At 32.7% G+C, this 17,625-nt stretch overlaps 1 pseudogene; it reads left to right on the plus strand.

Annotated features, from left to right (window-relative positions):
* Positions 1 to 4,449: 4,449 nt before the first annotated feature.
* LOC112634885 lies at positions 4,450 to 5,293 on the plus strand (annotated as a pseudogene).
* Positions 5,294 to 17,625: the final 12,332 nt, after the last annotated feature.

A 17,625-nucleotide genomic window follows, 5' to 3' on the forward strand; every position in this document is an offset into this window, starting at 1 on the left:
CATTCTTTCTGCAGATCTGAAATTCTATCTGGTATCAATAACTTTCAGTCTAAAATATTTTCTTTAGCATATTTTGAAGTGTATGTTCATTAGTAACTAATTCTCTCATCCTTTGTTTATCTGGAAATTTTAATTTTCATCCTCATTTTTGAGAGATATTTACAGTACATATGACATTTTGGGGTTTTGACTGTTTTGTTAGTATTTTATTTAATACTTTAAAGATATCATTACATAGTGGTATCACACAGACAATATCGCCCCACTATCTTCTAGCCTCCATTTTTTCCCACCAATCAAAAGTCTGCTGTCATGACATTCATATTTTTCTATATTCAATGTATCTTTTCCTTTATATTTCATTTTCAAAAATTGACTAAGATAAAATATGTAGGGTTTCCTTTGGACTTATCCTTCTTAGAGTTCACCAAGCTTATTTATCTACAAGTTGAAATTTGCCCTGAATTTAGAGAAATTTCAGATATTATTTCTTCAAATATATTTTTCTTTCCCATTCTCTCTCTGTTTTCTTCCTTGGACTCCAGCATGCAATGATAAACTGGTTGACATTGCCTTATGATTACTGAGGCTGTATTCCTTTGTTTTTCAACCTTTCTTTCCTTGGATCTTGTCATGGAATTATTTTTGTCTGTCTTTGAATTCTGACCTTTTATTTTTTAGTCTCAAGTTTGTTGTTATATTCATTTAGAACATTTTTAAATTGTCAGATATAACTTTTAGTATTAAAATTTTCATTTGATTCTTGTTTACGTTTCCTATTTATTTAGATTTTCTATGTATTAATTCTTTATATGTTTTATGTAACTCACCGAACATATTGCTACTAGTTATACTGAAGTATTTGTCTGCTAATTCCAACATCTAGGTCATCCTGAAGGTCTGTTTTTGTTAACTGCGGCCTTCATTTCTGGCCACATACTCTTGTTTCTTTATATTTCTAATAATAATTGTTTTAAATTATATTCTGGACATTGTGGTTGATGTGCTGTAGAGAATCTGAATGTTGTCTTCCTTAAAGAATATTACATTTTGTTTATTTGGGCAAATCAATTACTGTAACACTACTTTATCAATTACACAAATTGATAAGCCACAGATTTGTCTATGAGACTCTTAGTAAACAGAGGAAAGAAGAAAAGTGAACACAGTATCAGCAATGCTAAAAGAAAATCCATATATTTAGGGGAGAGAATTATTTTTGACTTGGTAGAATGGCATGTGTGTGTGTGTTGTTTTATTTTCCCTTCTTTGTGCATATTCTCCACCAAGTACATAAAGGGACCTCTATCAGAGTTCTGTGCCCATCTCTCTGTCCAGCTGTCTCCTCTTTGGTACCCTATCCAGTACATTCCAGCCACCTCAGCAGCATTTCCAACATCTGCCTCTTCAACTTACCAAGACTTCTGTGCTCTCCTTGGTTTCTATATCCTTGTAGCACCATCTAGAAAGAGACCACAGGTAGAAAGAAAGGGTAAATGTGCAGTTCATCTCACGGGTCTCTCTTCTCTTGAGAATCAGAGTTTTTCACTTCCGATGCTTAATGCCTGTCGAGTATTTTATCCAGATTTGGAGTTGGTTGTAGAAGAAGGGGAAGTCTAGTACTAATGGGTGAGAGAAGTCTTGACTGGGGAACTTTGATCAGTTTACAATCACATTGTGTTGCAAAATGATGATAATTTATATTCATAACAATATTGCTGTCTCTATCCTTCAATATTTTTGGTCCAGAGTAACATATTTACCTCGTTTTTTAGCCTTGTATATGTTTTCATATTTTTCTATGAAGCATATTGTTTGTTAAAAATCAATTTAGAAAGCGCTTGAAGGTCTGTTAATTATATTCTGTTGCAATAAAATGGTAAAAAATATTGAATATGAGTGGGAAGTTACAAAATTAGGATAACTTTGGAAATAGTGTTAAAGGGACTGTTATAACAAAATCCTAGTGAAGACAATATAGTGTGTAGGTTACTTCAAGGTCTCAATAAGATAATGACATGGAAATAGAAAAAATTAGATGGTGAGAGACAGGGAGGTTCTGATGACGCAGTGCATGGTATTTCAAAAATCTCCTTTTTATATATGTTACAGAATTGTGAACACTGCCATACAATAAAATAGATTACTAAATCAAAGATTCCAAAAATATAATTGAAGTCAAAATGCTCAAATCCTAGACCACATGTTCAAGGACCACAGATTTGCCTGTGACACTCCTAGTGAACAAAGAAAAGAAGAAAAGTGATCATGGTATCCATAATGCTAAAAGAAAATCTATATATTTAGGAGAGCATCATTAATTTATTAGTTAGATAGTTTATTTTTTCCCACCACTTAAGAGAAATTTCTCTGGTGGGTTCTACCCAAAGTAACATATTTCAGGATATTCTGTGGCAACACCTTTATTTTAACCACAATGATTCAGTTTGTTCAAGTCACAGAATTACATATTTTGATGTGTGGGAGTAATGTTCTTTCCTTCACCTTGCTCATCCATTCCAAACGAAGTATATTCACAAATACTGTGTTTTATTATAAAAAGATTGGGTGGTATAGTGTTCTTGATCTGCAGTCCTTTTCGTTGATATTACTCATCAGTGTTCTTTAACTATTTTTGCATTTTTAATCATAGTAATTCTTTCTTCTACATGTAATTCTGCATAACATGCAGGTATATAACTGAATGAATGAATTAAATAGGAGAAAGAAAAATATACTAGTTCTAGATGATAGCTTTCTATGTTGGAAACAAAAACCTATTTGTTGCAATAACATCCACCTACCAGTGTGCCAATTGGCCAAATGAGAGATTTAGGAGCAGTAATATTCTAGAAAATACTGGATCAAGGCTTATAATTGACCTTTTTGATATTTGTTAGAGTTCAGTCTTCTTGCTTTCTATCTTTCTTTAGACTCCAAATGTTGGATCTATGCTAATCTCAACAGGAACTTTTCAGCCCCAGCCTTTCCAGATATAAGAGATATTTGCATAGTGTGAACTTTATACTGATTCTTAGGATTCCTCAGATAAATGTCATTGATGTATTTAAAAATGAATAAAATTCATCTCATAAAACTGACATGGAAAATTACAGAAAAAAATATGATTTTCCTTAATTCCAAACTTAAAAGTCACTGTCTTAAAACAAGAAAAAATTTAAAACTTTCTATTTCTATATATCTTTGCTCATGATCCTTAAATAAATAATCCTTCACTGGAAAAGAGTAAGAATATTGATTTTGATTATTTTATTTGTCCATGTACTTCCTTCTGTATTTTACCATCTATCACACATGAGTATGAGTTAGTGTTATTATGACAACTCAAATTAGAAACAGCAAAAAGAGATCAGGTAAAAAAGGGGATGAAGGATTTTAGTTTTGGTTCAATTAAATAAATATGATTGCTGAGCCATTTATCTGACTCATTGGTAGGAAGAATTATATGAAAACATTTCCTAAAATATAAATAATTTTGACTGTATGATCAATAATCCTACTTTGTCAAGGATTTTTTTTTTAATATACTACTGGATATTTTATTTGTCACTGGATATCTCTAAATGAGATTATTTTAGAAATTTTAATTTCTTGACTCTTTGATAGATATTTGTATTAGCAATATACATAATATTAACTAGGCAACTGTTTTTTCCTATTTCCTGGAAGATTATATAAACTTTTTTATTTAAAACCATTTAAAAAGCTATTAACCAAATGATCTGGGGATGTAGCTTGTTTTGGTTATAATTCTTTACAAATTATTTACATACTTAATTATTATTGACTCATTTTGTTTTGTTTCTTCTGTCAATTATGGTCATTTATTTCTTCCTAGAAAATTACTAATTTAATATGCATGTTTTCTTGTATCATAATAGAATGGTGTTCTAAAAACTTGGTTTCTTGAGATACTAGATTTGGAAATTGTTAATAGATATGTCGAGAAAAAGTATTCATTAGTAAAGTAGATTAAACAGGCATATAAGTCAGCAGTATGCATTCACCATCAATTTTTCTGATTAGCCCTGGAGTCAAAATACATCCCTATTTTTGTTTACCTCTGGTATTTTTCAAACAGACAATGAGACTTTTATCGCCCATACACAAACATAAATATGCTGTAAAGCAGTGTTCTGTGCAATAATGATTTAGAAACACTAGCGAAAGGAAGGAAGGGGGGGAGGGGAGGGGAAGGGAGGGGAGGGGAGAGTTGGGGCGGGCCCGCGGGTGGCCGGATCTGCTCGTAGGCCCCACCCGCCTCCGGCTGGTTGCTCAGATGTTGTTATTCATGCGGACCAATGGATTGGCGAGACAGTACTACAATCAACATTTAGCAGTCAGTTATTAAATCTTGGGAGTTATTCATCTATGCAGCCTGAAGAATAGGCAGTATACAGTTATAGAGGACAGAAGCAGAAAAAAGTTATGTTAACAGTGGAACAGGCCCAAGATCAACATTATGTGCTTGTATTATGGGGTCCTGGAGCAGCCTGGTACCCTCAACTTCAAAGGAAAAAAGGTTATATTAGGGAATTTAAATATCTTTTTGTTCAGCGCAATTACACACTAGAAAACCTAGAATTGCACACAACGCCTTGATCATCCCATGAGTGCTTGTTTGATGATGATAAAAGGGCAATTACATTTAAAGCAAAATTACAAAAAAGTACACCCTCCTTTGTGAAGATATCAGACTTAGCAACCCACCTAGAGGATAAGTGTTCAGGAGTGATTCTACGTAAAGCCCAGATTTCAGAGCTGGCATTTCCTATTACAGCAACTCAGAAGATAGCTCTAAATGCTCACAGTTCTCTGAAGAGTATTTTTCTCTTCTCTTCCCAACATCGTATATGCTGGCTGTGCAAAATGTGGATTGGAACTAGAAACAGATGAGAACAGGATCTATAAACAGTGTTTTAGCTGCTTGCCATTTACTATGAAGAAAATATACTATAGGCCAGCCTTAATGACTGTAGTTGATGGAAGACATGATGTTTGCATCCGTGTAGAATCAAAGCTGATAGAGAAGATTCTTCTCAACTTTTCTGCAGACTGCCTCAACAGAGTGATAGTTCCTTCCTCAGCGATCACCTATGGGATGGTCGTGGCAGACCTGTTCCACTCTTTGTTGGCAGTCAGTGCAGAACCTTGTGTATTGAAGATTCAGAGCCTTTTTGTGTTAGATGAAAAGAGCTATCCATTACAAGATTTCTCCCTCCTGGATTTTTATCCTGACATTGTAAAGCATGGAGCCGATACCCTTCTCTGAGGCCAGAGGAAGAAACTGCAGACATTTCAAGGAAGAAGTACTGAAATGATTTGTCTTTTGAAATAAATGAATCACAGGACTTTTGCTTTGGATTTTTTATTAAATATATTTTACAAAGAGAATTGCAGTAGATATATAAACTAAAACTTTTTTCTAAAAAAATCCTGTGAGGTTTAAAAAGATTGTTTTTGTGTTTTTGGTTTCTTCCTTTCTTCTGGAGAAATGATCTACCAGTCAAGGCAATATGTAGCCGATCCCTGGGAATTAAAGGTTTGCCCATTTGTTCACTGTGTTTAGTCCCTGCTGCATTCCAGGCATTGTACTAAGTATGGGGAACTACATGGAAGACATTCCCTCAGAAACTGCTGCAGTGCTTTTGCTTATCCCTACCTAAAAAACCGTCAATGTGAAATCATTTCCTTGGTTATAACTATACATGATAATGGATTCGTTTATATAAACCTATGTTTAGGCAAGTTCAAAACAAGCGTGTCTTTCTATAAAAAGCATTGAAAATGAAGGAAATGAGATCATGTTTCAATTTATTAAAGCGAGGAAGAGCGTTCTGTGCTTAGTTCGTGTCTAGGATTTGAGTGCCTTACTGAATGTATTTACCAGCAAACATGTAGCAATCGGTTCTCTCATTGTGATTGTAGAAGCTCATGTAAAATGGTAGTCATTAATGAGGAAGTATGGAGTGGTTCTTATTCTGTAAGTTCAGAGTATGCCAAGTGTTAATATATTATCATATTGCCTGAAAATAAATTTATGATGACATAAAAAAAAAAACACTAGCATATAGATATAAAAAGTGATCATCTATATTTGTTTATCTTTTATTATATATTGCCTTTATAATTCCAAAATAGTAAGTGGACATTGCAAAATATGTATAAACGTAAATGTGAATAAAGTTAGTAAAAGTCTTCATTTGTCTCTTTCAACTCGAACCTAATTTTATAAAATTTTGAATAGAATGATTATCTTATTCTTCTTAGTTATTAGGTAGTATATAATTTAATCATACAAATTATATGCATTTTTATAGTTTTTAAAGATTATTTTGATTTTTATTTGAAATTATAATTTAGACTGTTTCTTAACAGTGGATAATTTCTCATTTAAGCTTTTGCCGTTAATATTCAGTTTGTTTACCTGTAATTGGAAATTATACCTGGATAAACCTGACTTTTAGGTACTTATGGAAGGATTCTGTGTAGTCTGGTATGTAATCAGATTTTATAATATGTAATCTGATGTATAATCAGATTATTTGATGTTTGCAAAAATATATAGTCATGCGTTGTAAAGTAAAATAGTCAACATGAATTCTTATATTAATAACTTATTCATTACACAATATTCATTCATTTTAAAATTCACATGAAAATACCAAGGTTGAAATTTCCAGTTGATCACATTAAAGAAACAGTAGTATAAAGAAATTAAAGGTGTTTGCAAAGAAATATTATAATTGATAATAATTCCTTTATTTTAAACTTCGGTTGATCGATTTATTTTTGCCTAATTGGTCTGCATAAAATTTGAATGGTATTTTGCACAATTCAAGTACACTTATTCAATGTTTATTGAATTTATAGTGAGTTTTTGCTTTATTTATTTATGAGACTGGGTCTTGCTCTGACACCCAGGCTGGAGTGCAGTGGCATCATCACAACTCACTGCAGCCTCACCCTCCCAGGTTCAAGCAAGCTTTCCACCTCAGCCTCTTGACTAGCTAGGATGACAGGTACATGCCACCACACCTGACTAGTTTTGTGTATTTTTTATTTTAGAGATGAGGTCTCCCTGTGTTGCCCAGGCTGGTCTCAAACTCCTGGGCTCAAGTGATACTTATACATCAGCCTCCCAAAGTGCTGGGATTATAGGTGTGAGCCACCATGCCCAGCCAGTTTTTGCTTTGGGTTGAGTCATTCATTCATTCAACAAATATTTACTGAATATCTACTATATTCCAGGTATTTTGCTGGGTACTGTCAATATATTAGTTAGAAAAAAATCGAAAGAGCCTGCTCTCATGAAACTCATTTTCTAGTACCTCAATACCATCTTTGGTGCTGTGATATTTGACACTAAAAGATAATGAAAGGTGTGTATTAATTTTGCCTTTTTTATTACTAAACCTGTTCAGTATAAATAGGCAACTTTGAATATTTGTACTTATATACAAGTTTGTACTTGCCTGGCATAAGTTTTTCCATAGTTGCAATTTTTGTTTTACTTCTTCTTCTATTTCTTTATTGATTGTTCCTTTATAGAGAATATACCATTCTGATAGCCTAGATATTGTTTGCTCTATTTTTACATTTATGTCTTCTCTTCAGTAACTATGTATTGTTGCATAGCCTAGGGCAAGCAGTTTTTCAATTCCTGAAAATAAAGTCGTGTACAATATAGCCAATATTCCCACTCTCCTGAAATATGCCTTCAAGTGGGGAGAGACAGACTATATTTTAGATATTTCTAAGTGCTATGGAGATACTAAAGGCAGTTCAATAGGATAAAGGTGATATGGGATATTCTAGATAAGTGAGCAAAGAAGGATTCTCTGAGTAGGTGGCATTTGCTAATTTCTGAATGAAGATCCTGTCGTGTAAAGATTTAAGATAATAAAATTCTAGGGAGTAGCAATAGAATGTACATTAGATTCAGGAATTGGAGAAAAAGCCATTGCAGCTTAAGTATGTGGAGGAAGTGGGAGTGAAGGTAGAAGGTATATAGGATTCAGATTACTTAAGGCTTTGGATTTGTAGAGTGGGCTAAGTATGTAACACAATGTTAAAAATAAGACCGTGCATGAAGTCTGGCCTCAAATCCGAGAACAACAGTGCAAAGTATTGTATTATTCTAAGCAATAGAACTTGTGTGCAGGACATGCAAAGGAGGTATCCAAAACTGTGTGTGTCAGCTATGAATGCATCTCTCACCATGATATATGAGCAAAAGCTAAGAATTCCTTAGAGAGAGTGGTTTTTATGAAAAAAATAAGAAATTCTATGAAGAGAATGCTGGTTTCTTCCTCCATCTCCAGACACAAGTCTGGCACATCCTCCCAGTCAAGTAAGAAAGCTTCTATGAGCATATTCAGAAAGATTGGCAAGAATCCAGGGACTGGAAAGGAACTACCACTGATGTCCATGTCAAACCCAAAAATACCTGAAGGCCAGAGACTGGCTGGAGGGGCCTGGCCTGACAGAGGTGAGAAAGGTGTGTTGGAAATAGACTGAGGTTCAGAGTTCGGCAGGTAAAGATAGTGAACAATGAGAACACTTGGACACAGGAAGGGGAACATCACACACGGGGACCTGTAATGGGGTGGGGGAGTGGGGAGGGATAGCATTAGGAGATATACCTAATGTAAATGATGAGTTAATGTGTGCAGCACACCAACATGGCACATGTATACATATGTAACAAACCTGCACGTGCACATGTACCCTAGAACTTAAAGTATTAAAAAAAAAAAAAAAAGATAGTACAGATTTTCCTGTGGAACACAGTTGAGGAAGGTCGCTAGGGGAGAGACCAATGGGAAAGGCAACCTCTACTGACTGGGTTTAGGTGGTGAGGACTGTCTGAAGGTAGAGCAAAGGGAAAGTCAAAATTGGCTACCAGAGGAACCACTGCCCACATCAGGGTGCTGCAGGTGAGAGATTCTACTGACAAAACTGGTCTAGCTGAAGAAGTGGAGGCAAAACTTTAAACCCACCAACTTTCTACTTATCAGGTGTGTCCGGCATCAGTGAGGGAAGTACAAATGCTTTAAAAGGAAACAGGAAGTCAATTGTTGCTTCAGATCAAATCAGACTTTATAAATCAGAAAAATGAGAATTTTGGTCAGTATCTGAGAGTGACTAAAAATCTGTGAAATCTGAATGGTATTCAGGAGCAAGGGTATGAAAAAAGCCTATTTGTATGATTTCATTCCTGTAAGTTTATTTTGTTCAATAAACTGACTCACAGGACTTTAATAATTAGCTCCGTTTATTTTCATAAGTGACAGTATTGTCTTATTTTCTGCATAAATGTAGTCTCCGTTTTTGTTGATGTAATCTGAAAATTACATTGTATTAATAATATTTAAAAAATTATTTACCTTTCCATCAAGAATAATTTTTTAACCTTTATACCATATTCAACCATAGGAATTACTTCTTAGACAAATTATTTGCCTCTATTCCTCAAAATAGATCTTTATAAAATCATAGTTTCCATGTTCTTTCATTCTTCATGTTATTTATTTCTCAATCACAATTCATCTCTGAGTAATTTTTTAAAGAAAGTATGTTAGTCTGAGGATGGTTTTCTATTGTGTTTGCATGGACATGACAACTTGGTTGGGTAAATATTTTCCGGTTGTGCAATCTTTTTACCTTAAAACTCCCGTTTTGTTTTTTGTTACTCAATATTGCATAGATGTCTGCCAAAAATCTGATTTTGATTCAAAAAGTATTTGTAAAGTTTAGTTTTGCTCTTCCTTTGCCCTTTTTATAATCAAACTTTGTCTATATTTAGGTCTGTTTCCCTTAGCTAAAATTTCTTTAGAAAGAAGTTCAAGAACTTCTTCCAGGCCAAAAATATTTTGTTTGTATATTTATTTGATCGCTGCTTTCAATCTACCTAGTCTGTTTCTCATTCTAAGCATTGTATTATGTGCAAAATTAAACTGCCTACTTCTTGTATGGGTTGGTCCCAAGAACAAGCATTTCCTACTTGGAATCTGCATTGGTCAGGTTGTTACAACAGTGTCCTCCCTTCCTGCTTCTCTAGCATTTGTACCTTCATCTAAAAAGCCTGTTCTGCCTGCATACTGATTTGCTAACATAAATTTGTAAGAAACAAACGACTGATGACTTGTTTTCTGTTTTCACTACTGATACAGCCTTTTCCTTGATATTTTTCTTTTTTTTAAGCCATTTCTATGGAAATTTGGGAAGAAGTTGTATTTACCTGTATTCTAGTAAAAATCTTATTCAGATAAGCATTTATTTATAAGCATTTAAAAGCATCCAAAAGCATTTATTTTAAGCAGTGTTATATGTTGTACCCTTATGAAAATATCTATATCCACATCTCTGAATGTAACGCCTAAGGTGAATTGATATAAGTAGAATTATTGGCTCAAAATCATGACCATTTATATTTTTTTATGTATATTGTCAAACTACTTTCCTGAAACGTAATGTCAAATTTTAAATCTCCTACTGTCTGGTTTTCATTTTGGTAGGCTAAATTGTATCTTAATATTTAAGTAAATGTGTATTTTATTCCAGTGAGGTTGAACATAACTTCATAAAATAATTTAGTGTTTTGGTGATTACTTTTTCAGGTCTTCAATTTGTTTTTAAAGCACATTTAGTATGTCTTATAAATTTGAAAGAGTTATTTGTATATTCAGAATACTAATATCATATATAAGGTTACGTTAGGCTTACTGCCATGATGAATAGACCCTTAAAAGAAAAGTCTTTTATTCCTATGCAGATTTTTACTTAACATGGATTGAAGTAATTTTATATATGATTTTAACAAATGCCAACACAGGACTTTTTACAAGTTTTACGAGTAAGTTGTTATGTCCACTATCTTTATAATAGATTACTTACGCTTCATGATTCGTTAGTCTTTTTCTTTCTTTCTTTCTTTTTTTTGAGACAGAGTTTCGCTCTTTTTGTCCAGGTTGGAGTGCAATGGCATGATCTCGGCTCACTGCAACCTCCATCTCCTGGATTTTAAGTGATTCTCCTGCCTCAGTCTCCCCAGTAGCTGGGATTACAGGCATGCGCCACCATGCCCAGCTAATTTTGTATTTTCAGTAGAGATGGGGTTTCTCCATGTTGGTCAGATTGGTCTTGAACTCACAAACTCAGGTGATCTGCCCGCCTCGGCCTCCCAAAGTGCTGAGATTACAGGCATGAGCCACTGTTCCTGGCCTTTTCAATTTTTTTAACCTCTAAATCTAAGGAGTTAGTATATAAGTATTTTGCCAATATCTTTGTCAAAGTTTCCTTTCTTGGAGAGAAAATTTTTGTTGTTGTTGTTTTTATTTCAGCACAATTATTTTAAGTGTGTGTGGGTTTTTTTTGGAAAAAGAAAATAAATTTGAAAAAACATTTATGTGTATTGTGGGATTAAGGATGTGGCTCAAAAATCACATTTTTCCCTTACTGGAAGAATAAACATTCAGGGTCAAAATTCATGGAAGGCACATAAGAAAGCTGAGTGAATCAAATTATTTCCCAAATTCAAGAACCAAACTGTATTAAAACTTAAAATGTTCTTGTACACCACAAGTTTTTTAAAAATATTTTTTAAGTTATTATTTTTTCCTGTTTATCTCTATAAATCACCATGAAGGCAGGGTCAACCTCTGTTTTGATCATCAATTTTTCCCAATGCTTGGAAGCATGCTTGACAAATATTGTCAGATTAAAGAAAATCTTTGTCAACTACAACAAAAAAACTTAGTTTTATGTCATTGTATTTTGGGGGTGTGTGTGTGTGTGTGTGTGCACGCACATATTCATCATATGTTCAACAAAACTACATAGGTGGCATGTTTTCTGAGCCCTTGAATAGCTGGAAATTTCACTGTTTTCTAACATAGAAGAAACTTTTCTCTAAACTCCTTAGGTCCTAATTGTCCCAGTACTCTTTCATTATTACTCCATTGCCCTTTGATCTTCTATTACATATGATATAAAATTAAAACTGTTTCCTTTTAACAAAAAGTTTATAGGCTAGGGACAGGACCTTGTCTCTTTTTGAAATTCAACACTTCTACTAGATATGTCTTGATAAGGATCTTAATTGACTGAGTTGGGAAGTAGTACAGTGATTCCCTTAATTTATATAACAGGTTACTATTTTAAAAACATTTTTTCTCACTTTTAAAACAATATTGCTTTTGTTCTTCTTTATTCTTCCAGAGAAGTCAGGGAAAGCTACAGTCCACTCATAGACCCGAGAAAGATAAATCAATGCTTACTGTAAAGGCCATTTAATTTTGGTTTTGTCGTTATGCACCGTTATTGCCAAAAAGCTGATTAATATATTGAAAAACTCATACATTGAGAAAACGCTAGAGACACTTCTTTAAAGTCTGAAGTGAGACAAAGATACCACTATTGTCATTACTGTTTAACATAGTACTAAGCTATCAGCCAATAAAATTAGATAGAAGAATGCAGTTAGAGGAATGATAATAAAAATTGAAATAAGTTTTACAGATGGCATGATTTTATATCTGGAAAACCCAAGAGAATCCGTGAAAAAACTGCTACAAACAATAACAGAGTATGATAACGTAACAGGAAATAATCATATAGAAATCAATACAATGAATAACCAATTAGAAGGCATAGCAGAGAAAATCCTATTTTCTATAGTAACAATAATAAAAACCAACGGAAAGCCAGAAAAATGTTTATGCACAAACTTAAAACTGTTGTGCAAAATTAAATGAGAAAAACTTAAAAATCCAATAAAAGACACATAATATATTTAAACAAGTGAAAAATAAAATGTCAATTCTTTCTCAGTTATAAATTTGCATGATTTCTATAAAAACATCAACAGACTTATTTTTCTGCATTAATTATAAAGTTCATATAGAAAAATTAACAAATAAGAATTATAGGGAAACTCCAGCAAAAGGGAAAACAAAAGAAGACTATTCGGAACAGAGTCCTACCAGATATTTAAAAATATTATAAAGGCCCTATAATTAAATGTTCATTATTGGTACAGATCTACCAATATAACAGGGTCCAAAGCCCAAAAACAGATCCAAATGCACTTGGAAAAGTAGCATACAAAGAATAAGACATTTCAAATGTATGGAGAAATAAGGACTTTTTGATAAGGATTATTAAGGCTGGTCATTTGAAAGAGATAACTGAATTTACATTTCATACCATACTGCATGATAAGTTACAAATGGATCAGAAATGTAAATGTAAACACTAAAATCATCATGTACTTAAAGAAACAATAGGTAAATTACTTTAAAACTTGAGGATGGAAATAATTTTAACTATGTTTCAAATAATTAGTAGATTTGCACATTAAAAGTTGCATTACAGAAAACACCATAAACAAGTAAAAATAACATACGGACTGATAAATATCTAAGACATAATATACACATAAAGTTTCCCTATAATTATTGTTTGCTCATTTTTCTATATGAACTTTATAATCAATGCAGAAAAATAATATACAAAGAGATCTTAAAATTTGAGGAAAATAAAACTATCAATAATTTTTAACTGGATAAAATATATGAACAGACTATTCAAAGCAAGAAATGAAAATGGTGTTTAAACATGTGAAAAAAGATGTTCACCCTTACTCATAATAATACAAATGCGCATTAAAATTATACCTCGCATTTATAAAAAATCTAAAAATTTGACAACAAGCTCAGTTGTATGGAAACGGGAATATTCACACATTGCTTATGGAAATGCAACAAGCTTTAACGCTTATGGTGAAGAACATAGCAATATCTGGAAGAACTTTAGGGAATTTATTACTCTTTCACCCAATTGGCCACTTGTAGGAGTCTATCCCAAATATATACCAGCAAACTTATAAAATTACTTAGGCACAAAATTATTATTTGTGCTTATATTTGTAGTGCCACATGATTGGAAACAAATATCTCTCAATTTGGGACTGATTGGTAATCTATAGTCAACCTACGTAAAGTATTATTAGGTCGGTGCAAAAGTTATTGCGGCTTTTGCCATTACTTTTAATGTCAAAAACCACAATTACTTTTGCACCCACCTAATAATATCACACAACTGTAAAATGTTAAGAACATATCCCTAAGCTGATATGTAGTGATCTCCAGGATATAATGCGGGATGAAAAAAGAAAGAAAGGTGAAAAACAGTATACAAAATATGCTCTTTTGTGTAAGAAAAGGAATAAATGAATACAAGTATACATGTTTTCTTACATTTCTAAAATAATCACTAGGTGGATAAATTTTAAAATAATAAAAATAGATACCTATAGAAGACCTGAGAAATAAGGTCAAGGAGCTAGTGAATAAAAGTAATTATTTATATTTAATTATTACAATATTATTACAATATGGTAATTATTACAATATTGTTTTTGTCACAACTCTTCCATTTCTGGACTAAGCATAGCATCACTGGAGAAAATAAGGAAAAGGCATCTATCTCTACTTTCTGTAAGGTAAAAATGTTTGCATCATGTTTTGGTCAGAGTACAATATGTTTTTAATTGAAATATTATTGACATTATGGCTATTGGAAAATTTGCAGAGAGTGCCAGTATTTTGACATCGAGTCCTACTGTTTTTAACCTGGCAATTTTATTCCTTTTTTTTTCTTTCTCTTCATAGGCATCTTAAAGGAAAACAAAATCTAGAAACTGCATTAGACTGCTCATAAAATGTACACACTAACAAAATTATGAAATTGTATTAGTGGTCTTTATGCTATATTTCTTTTTTCTTTTTTTTTTTTTTTTTGAGACGGAATCTTGCTCTGTCGCCCAGGCTGGAGTGCAGTGGCCGGATCTCAGCTCACTGCAAGCTCCGCCTCCCGGGTTTACGCCATTCTCCTGCCTCAGCCTCCCAAGTAGCTGGGACTACAGGCGCCCGCCACCTCGCCCAGCTAGTTTTTTTGTATTTTTTTTTTAGTAGAGATCGGGTTTCACCGTGTTAACCAGGATGGTCTCGATCTCCTGACCTCGTGATCCGCCCGTCTCGGCCTCCCAAAGTGCTGAGATTACAGGCTTGAGCCACCGCGCCCGGCCTTTATGCTATATTTCTAAAATCTAACAAGATATGTACTATTCAGTCTTCTTAAAATGGCTTGGCTAATCTTGTTTATTTTATTCAGCTGATACTCCAATTCAATCCTGCAAAAGAATAAAACATTTCCCACTTGAAGCTTTACTCGAAATTACTTAACTCTATTTATTAAAGGAGAAGACTTGAAAGATTTATTTGTTCTTGCAAGACCAGATCATGGTGTACCTGTTCATTTATAAGATTTCTCTTACATTGCTCCATATTTGTAAATAACTTCCATCATATAATTTCATCATATTTATTGTTAATTTTTTCTCAATATTTTATATTTTTGTACCAGTTTTTATATAGGGCAGCTATTTATTTTGGTATATTTAGTTTTTATCCAGACACTGCTATAACATTCGTTCTCATAAATGGAAAAGCATGTTGTCTGCAAGTATTTATGATTATTATGCCAGGTTTTCAAAAGTTATAACCAACATATCTGATTTGTGGCTTATTGATCTAATAAAATATCAGGCTCATAATTCTTTTCTCACTTCAAATTATAATGAGAATGCCTTCAGAGTTGCATTTACATATGACGCTGGTTCTTCTTTGAATTAAGAGAGAACTTATTTATAGTTTCTGTTGGGGATTTTCTGGTATTCTATTCTTTGGACCCACTTTAAAAAGTGGGAATTCCAGCAAATCTCTTAGGAACACATTCCAATAATTAATAAATCTAATTATCAGGAAATATATTTGTAACTCACTTGAATCTCTAGTGCTTCACTTCAAATCAACTACATCTAATACTATGCCTCATGAATTAAGGTAGTTCATTAAAAACATTTTCTCTATAATAACCCATCTGATACAATATTGGAAAGAATTAATTATATCTAATCTCAGCTTCTTCTCTGCTTGGATGAAAAATAAATAAAGCTTACTTCACATGGTACTTACATGTCTCTGAATCATCACTAAATTTTTCTTGGATGATTTTTCAGAACAGGATAAATAGTCATATTCTTTCCAAATGCGTTAGTGAATCTGCATGTGAAATGTTACTACTGGGAAATTTCTAAGTGAAAACAATAATGGAGAACTTGAATAATGAGACCAGATAATGAGAAAATCCATTCTATTTAAATGCGTGCATACGTAAGTTAAAAGTTAATGTAGCTGAAAGAAAACCTAGAGATGCTAAATTTGAGTGGCTTTTATAATGCCAATAAAAATACCTTACTAAAGGGAGAATGCAGATCATTTTTTGGAGTATTTTCAATGCAGGTACAACTAACTAAAGAAAAAAAGAGAACTATGAAGACATGGACTTTAATAAACAATATTCATAATTATTAATAATTAAAAATAATTGCACCTCAATATTTTATAATTCATATATTTATACTCTTTGTTCTGAACTTCAAATAACTAAGGAGAGTTAAGAAATCATATATATATGTATATCTATTATATATATGGAGAAAACTGTGGTGTGTTTTAGACAAAAGTAATTTTCCTTTAACTTTTTAGGCAAGTTGCATTCTTTTAAAATGTCGGATTGGATTCCTGTAATTGACATGCATTTGAGATTAAGCAGGTAGTGAGTAGAAGATGTAGATGTCAAGAAACTCTGACATTATCAGTGAATCCCAGATTAATTTTGTTCTCTCTCTCTGTGTTCATTATTCTTCATATGAAAGTTATTACTCTTTCAATTATTCTCCTATATGCTTCAAAAATATTAAGTGAAGAGTATGCTCATTTGAACAAATACATCATGGGATAGGTTACAATTACTGTTATTACTTCCAATTCCTTATATAATCATATATTTTACGCATGAAAAATGTTCAAGTGGACACTTGGTCTGATGCTGCAAATTAGTAATAATTTTTAACCTTATTATACCAGAAAAATGTTAATCAAAAGAGAATTTTCTAATTTAACTCTAAACAATCATTAAGTAAAAGAAAATTCTTGGGAAATGAGATTTCTGACTTGAAAGTAAATAAGCTTAGAAAATTAGTTTAGCTACATAAAAAATTTTAAGTATGCTGCATAGGAGGTTATACTTGTCAATCATATACAACCATGGAGTTCCGATTACTAAAAATAATGTTAGTTGATTAAAGGTAAATATATACATTGGAAAATATATATGAATTAGAATGGACTTAGTTAAATTCTATTAGTAATTAAATGCATAGCAGGGCAATAAAAATACAGATTATATACGTAAGACTATATGGTCTGAAGTTCTCACTTTAGATAATGAGGTAAAACTTTTTTTCTAATTTTCAAAGAGCATTATTTTTATACATAAAGATTGGGAAGCCCAACATTTTAAAAAAGGACTACATTGATATTATACTATCTCTCTCTCTCTCTCTCTTTCTCCCTCTCTCTCTTTCTCTCTCTCTGTCTCTCTGACACACACACACACACACACACACACACATACACGCTTAGCATATTGCTTTCAGAAGCAATTCTCAAGACTTGAGACAGATACGTACTTTGT

Source organism: Theropithecus gelada, chromosome 11 (genome assembly GCF_003255815.1).
Source record: "Theropithecus gelada isolate Dixy chromosome 11, Tgel_1.0, whole genome shotgun sequence".
Classification (NCBI taxonomy): domain Eukaryota; kingdom Metazoa; phylum Chordata; class Mammalia; order Primates; family Cercopithecidae; genus Theropithecus; species Theropithecus gelada.